Raw genomic sequence first — 6,758 nt, 5'->3', positions numbered from 1 at the left:
TAATTGCAAACAAATTGTATTTTATGATTGCCTACAACAAAATGATATGCTAAACGGAAATGTATTTCAAAACGATTCGCCCATTGATTGAAATCTGCATAAATGATTAAACGTAAATTAATGAAGACAACACAACGCAATACAACAACACACAAATCGATTGAACAGACGGGCAGCGAAAACGAGTTCCCAGTTTCATTCAAGTGTATCTATCTATCTTTTGGCTATAGTCATTCCGTTGACTTTCCCATAAATTAACACAATTTTATTGTTGTCGACACGAGATAAAAAATCTATAGAAATTTGCCTAAACAGCAAACAAAAGTTCGATGACAACGGAATAAATGCAAAACGCATTTTGAACAGAATGAAAATTGATTTGCCCATTGTGCATAAATTACCATTCACAGACAGATCGATTGAGCGCCATCAATCTTTGGATGCATAAATTAGGAAATCAAATCGATTTCGCTAAATGCATGTTATTAAATGAATATCATATAGTTCCATTATGAGAAACAGAAGCAAGCAAACATGCATTATAGATGTGGCTATTCATTGGAATCTTATATTGGATGCTACAAAGTTGGTGATGAACGAGCTAAAATGATTTGAATGACTGAATTAATATGCCTGGAATCACTTCTATAGCATTTAAGCACAAATTATTTACTTTTCTAAAATACTTAGATAATGCACTAAATTAATTAAATAATTAAGGAATACATTCTCTGCCCAAACAAGCCTTCAAGCATCGAAGTAAGGAGGCCAGGGAATTATCCAAAGCAACAGACCGAATTCCGATCCATTTGCCTACTTGGAGCTGATTGTGGCTCTCTTATTTGGTTTATTATTTTGGGGATGCCGAGGAGACAAGCCCATGCCAGCGATAAGATACTCCCAATCCCGGCAACATCAGCGGCAGCAGCTCTCCAAAAGCAACAACTAATTAACAATCGCATTCATTTTATTTATCGTACAAATGCAAACCGCTTGACTTCCAAAAAACAAAAAAAAGAAGATTCAAAAGACGAAAACTGTATCTCCATGCATTTATAAAGCCTCGGCGATGTGGATACGGAATTGGGCTCCAGATTGGATTCGGATTGGGATTGGGATCGGAATCTTCTTGGCCGCTGCTCTGGCTTTGGTTCACTTGACTGAACAAAATGTACGCCGAGATATACTGGTATGTGTATGTGCCTTGGTATCGCATCTCTTCTCCACCGCCGCGCGTTGTTTTTCCAGATTCCAGTGGCTTTATCTTGGGCGCGTTAATGAGATTTGCTTGTATCTGAAGCCATTCGGCAGATGCATATCAGTGGATTTCAATTAATTGTGGCGACGCTTATTAGTCATCCATCTAACAAACTAAACACGCGGCTGGCGCTACCTCAATCTCAATCTCTCAACCTCACTCCTGCTCCATTCTTTTACTCTAGAGTGCCATTGACCTCCGACTGACCTTGGCTGCGGTGGTTGCAGAGGGCCCTCCATTCAGCTGTGTTAATAAAATTTCAATTTTATTTCATCCTTACACAGGGGAAAATTTGTCACTTATTTTGGTAACTAAACACTTGAATACTGGTGCTACCAAATATATAGATTTTTTATTATTATTATTATACGAACAAATAGTAAACAATCTAATAGATTATACAATGTAAATATGTTACAAACTGCTTGATGATTCAAATAAAGTATTTTAAAGTACTCAGTATTATTTAATTTATGTAAATGCTTGCTTTAAATTATTTTCTTCATCTGTAACTAAATTTTGTAATAGCGGCTATTCTCTTTCAAGTGGCGCCTAAAATGGCGCCCCATATCAATCTGATATATATGGGGGATATATAAATGTGCCCATATAGACACCAACTAATGGCTTAATTCGGAGGTGTACATATCGATCCTCAATGATCAGGCAGCAGGAACCATTTTAGCCAAATTGCAGTTCTTGGCCGGCAAAACTCTCAAAAGGGAAAGAAGCAACAACAAACAACGGCAGACGGGGCGCTACAACAATAAAGAAGAACAACTATTAAGACCGCTTGAACGCCTGTCCGGGATCCAAATAACACCAACAACAACAGTAACAACAACGAAAAACTACAGAAACAAAACCTGAAACATGAAATTCCTGCGTAATTTGTAAGGAAAGGCGTGAAGAACACCAACGAAGGCAACACCTTAATTAATGTTATTAAAATGGAACGAACGACCGACCAAGCGATGGACCTGAAACCTGGAACCTGCAACCTGGAGAACCTGCAACCTGGACCTGGACCTGCAACCTGGACTTGGACCTGGAGATGAAACCTACACAGCCCAAGAAGTCCCGAAAGACAACCCGAAGAATGGGCCGAGAAGAAGGCAAGCGTAAAGGAATGTGGCAAAAAAAGGGAAGGGAAAAAGGGTAACGCAAAAAAGGGTCGATCCTCCACAAAAAACCTTCTTCGGTTTGGGTTGGTCAACTCCTGAAGTTCACTTCGAAAGTGGCCATTCTGAAGTGGGAAAATGGGAAAGTATAAGTCGGACTTAAATGAAAATTTAAGGACTATCATGGAGTATTCAAAAGCTTTTGAAAACTAGCAACCACTGAAATTATGATTTCTTTTTAAATGTTATTATCTAAAACTATAACTTCTTAGCCTCCACAGAAAACTTACAACATTTACCAACTCAAAACTCTGCCCCAAAGTTACAGGGGGCTTCCTGCGGCCAGTTCCCAGGCACAAAGGCAAAATATGGCCATCTGGTGATCAGACACGCTCCATAAGAAAGCCCAGAGATTCTCCACAGATCAGCACATAAGATCCATGGTCCTCCATTGCAGTCTCTGGACTGCTGTCAATTGCGACTGGGTTCCCAGCGTTCTAAGACGTTAAGGCAGATTTATCACTGGACACTATGGAGCGCTGACTACTTGACATATTCATTAAATTTGCCACATTGTTGCCGGCAAAGAAACGCCAGACAAAGCAGATGATGCTCATCATTTTGACACCTTAATGTGGTAATTAGGGTTTTACCCCTTCCCTCCCATACCTCCCATCCCCACCAATTCCTTTCGTTGCCGCCGCAGATCCTTAAAAGCCGATGATCGTGAGCAAATATTAACACAGATCGGATCGGTAGGATCGCAGATGGATGGGCAACGCCCTGTGGCCCAAACTGCTCCGTACCCTTAACGGTTTACGGCGAATTGGCTTAAATTATTTAAAGATTACAACCTCCAATCGGGAGAGAAAAAGGAGCCGGAGGCGGAGATGCGGAAAAAGATCATCACCCCGAACGATCTGTCTGCGATCGTGAATGCGAATCCTTTTTCGGGTGTGAAGATTATGACACAGCAGAAATGGCAGGCGGCGGAACCAAAACGAAACGAAAACGTTTCCAAGCGAAAGTCGCTGGCAGCAATTAATTTCAAATTTTTTTCTTTTTTTTTCCCATCCTCATGGCAGCAGAAGGCAGCTGGATAGCTGGATGGCTGGAACCGGGACCCAAGGTGATCCAACGAAATTGCAGACAAATTAAGATAAATGAATTGTTTAATTGTTCCATGTGGCGCAGGATTTTGTGTGGTTTTGCGCCCAGCTAATTTGACTTGTAATGTGAAAAATGATGTAAGGCGTTTTAAGTTTAACTGGCTTATACTGGGGAAAAGATATTAAATCATCAGTATAAATATGCAAAACGAGATCAATAACCCAAGTATCTAACTAAGAATATAAAAGAAAGTTTGGACTAAGAATATATATGAGTTAATTGATTATAACTCTAATTGGAAGATCAGCCTAAATTAATTTTTATTTTTATTAAAATTATCATCGGATATGAAGAGACATGAAGATTCTTCTGAAAATGGGATACTATATCTAATTTGCAATAAATATTTTTAAAAACTTCCCTGGTAGCTTATGAGTTTGCATCCATAAAAATGCAATCAATTTAAGTGTTTTTACAATTCGTAATGCTATTAGTGAGGCATTAACACCCGGGCAATACAACGCCAATGGCAGAAGAATCATCAATCAACATCCTGATGTCTAAATAATGCAACACCAAAGTTGAACCTTCTGGCCAACCTTTGTGTTGGGCTATTGTTGTGGCCGTTTTCTGTGCCCAAACTCCACAAAGGACTACCGCGCTAATTAATACCAGACCGAAAGCCAGATCCCGATCCGTTCGTGCCACAACTCTTGGGCTTAAGCCACACACGGCTCACGATCGCCATCTTCATCTCCATCTAAGCTAAATAAAGTTATTAAGCCTTGAAGCCAACAGGGAAATGTTGCAGTGCCAAAAAAAAAAGGAAAAAATGAGGAGAGCAGATGGAGGAAAGACGCGGGCTGAGAAGCGAAAAGCCCGAAACGCAGCATGTGTTAAAATTATATAGAGAGTGCGTGTGTGGACCGTACGAGTGGACCCCCCTAATGGCGATGGACTCAACTGAACTGCAGACGGAGTGAGTTCTCCTCCCGAAGGCCCCACAGCTCAGAGTTAATAAAAAACACATAATTGCGTATGTTTTTGGGTCTCTCCACGGAGTTCCGTACCATCCACATCCACATCCCATCGGCCGATCAAGTGCGAAGTTCTGCGCAAACGCCAAGCGCCTATGATTTTTGTTGCCATTTCGTGTTTTGCCACTTTGGAGGTCTTCATCATTTTTTCATCGTTGCTCTCGGTTATTGTTGCCGCTGCTGCATGTTGGTTGTTGAATGTTGCTGTTGGTTACCAGTTGCCGGTTGCTGGTTGCCAGTTGCCGTGCTTGTGTTGATCTTGGTCTTTGTGTTTCCATAAAACTGACCCCATGGGCAGTGAAATTAAGTTGATTTTTAATGCAGCCATGGTGGGTAGTCAAGCCAGGTGGGTCTCTGCCCGTCTTTCTTTCTTTCTTTCGTTTTCATTCCAGTTCCTGTCTCCCTCACTTGATTTACATGGATGCAATTCAAAAGTTATGCCTTGGCAAAAAACATATTTTGTTTTTAATTTTGGCATGTCGTTTTTTAACGAAACAACATTCGTCAAAGATTATAAAACTGGGGAGTGGTTTATTCTGAACAATTTGTTGCTTTTATAGGCAGTTCTCTAAATCTTAAAAATCCAATTTAACGACCTATTTTTTATGAATAATTCTGATTAAAAGCTTTAATAAGAACTGTAAGCTGTAAGCTAATACAAATATCCCTAACAAATTTCTGTCAAATTTAGTATCTTTATACTATAATTCTTTAAGTCCCAATAAATGAATTTAAAAATAGTTCCTCTTCCATTTCCGCTCACCCGTTATGCAAACTGTGCTTAAAACCTATAATAAAATGAATTACACCGCCGTTGCCAATAACAACTAACCCAAAATACTTCCGTCCACTTCTCTTGGCCATCTTTCCCCATTCCGCTGCACTCGTGGCCACGTTTCCCTCGACGTCGCCATAATAAATTTCAACTTGTCTACACCTATTTTTACAAACATTTAAAAATTATTACACAGTCTTTTTCATTATGCCCGGGATGTGCGGGATGTGCGGACCCCATGATGCCCATTGCCCGGGCCTGATGACCTTAAATTAAATGTGCAGCACATGAATTATGTAAGCTGTTTAATAAAGTGATTCCATTTGCATGCAAGAGCCCCGCACGCATGCGCAGCGGGCAGTCCTCAGTCCAGAGTCCCGATCTGGAAGTGGACCTCAAGCCGGACCCCGACTGCAACAACTTACTCAGTGCACTGAAAGAAATCCAGTTGCTATAGTTGCAAATTTAAATAAAACCAATACATCATGAACCTTTTTAATAAGGCAAACTTAAAGAGAAGACCAGAGTAAGATCCTAAGAAATACATAGGCATCTATTACTTATTTTAAGACTTAGATCGACAAAAGTATTTGAGTATTCTTTAAAAGGTAATATTGATGAACTCATCTTATTTCTTACAGTGCACACTGGACCCTGGGGCTGGGTGTTTAAAGATGGAACTGGAGGATGAGGAGCCTGGGGATCTGGACTTCAAGCTGGAGTCGGGGATTCACTGAGCTGGACTTCGCGCAGCGCGCGCTGATTGTCGCTTAATAAAAATGGTTATTGTGTTTTACTTTTCTTTTTTTTTTTGCCTCTCATCCGCGTGGAGCAGGGGAATGCAGTTGGGGGGGTGGAAGATCGCTGCAGATTGCCCAGTCGGCTATTTATGTGTGGCTTTTGTAAGAATTATTAATGTAAATCTTTCATAATTTTCATAAGCCGTGCGCGTGCTCGATGCTGAAAAATGAAGAAATAAGAATTGAAGGAATGCTTAAAGGCCATACGACCAGCAGATACCTTAAATCGAACTATATATTCATTTTATATAGTTTATTTTTTTAAGCATAAGTAAAGCGAATCAGAATCTACAGCTTACACTCAGTTTTTCAAACAAAATCAGTAAATATTGCCAGCGACACTTAGTTGACATTCCAAATAGAGCTCACATCCAATGGGTAAAATGAACCCAATAAATCCTTGGATTTCAAATTCATTTACACTACCATCTGGCAACGCTGTGTGGCATCCTGTGCCGCAAGCTTAAAGCTACCCACGGTGAATCCCCAAAGTGGAAAGCTCCCAAAGCTCCGGCCGTAGTTCATTCCGCTTTGGCTCCACCCACACAGGGCGTTCATTTTGTCGGGGAATTGCGGACATGCGCAGTGGAAGCCAGGGGGTTGGATGTGGATTGGATGCACTCCGTTCGCCAGACGGCAAACAAAATGAAGTTGCCA

Source organism: Drosophila yakuba, chromosome 2L (genome assembly GCF_016746365.2).
Source record: "Drosophila yakuba strain Tai18E2 chromosome 2L, Prin_Dyak_Tai18E2_2.1, whole genome shotgun sequence".
Classification (NCBI taxonomy): Eukaryota; Metazoa; Arthropoda; class Insecta; order Diptera; family Drosophilidae; genus Drosophila; species Drosophila yakuba.
This window is presented reverse-complemented; position numbering follows the sequence as displayed.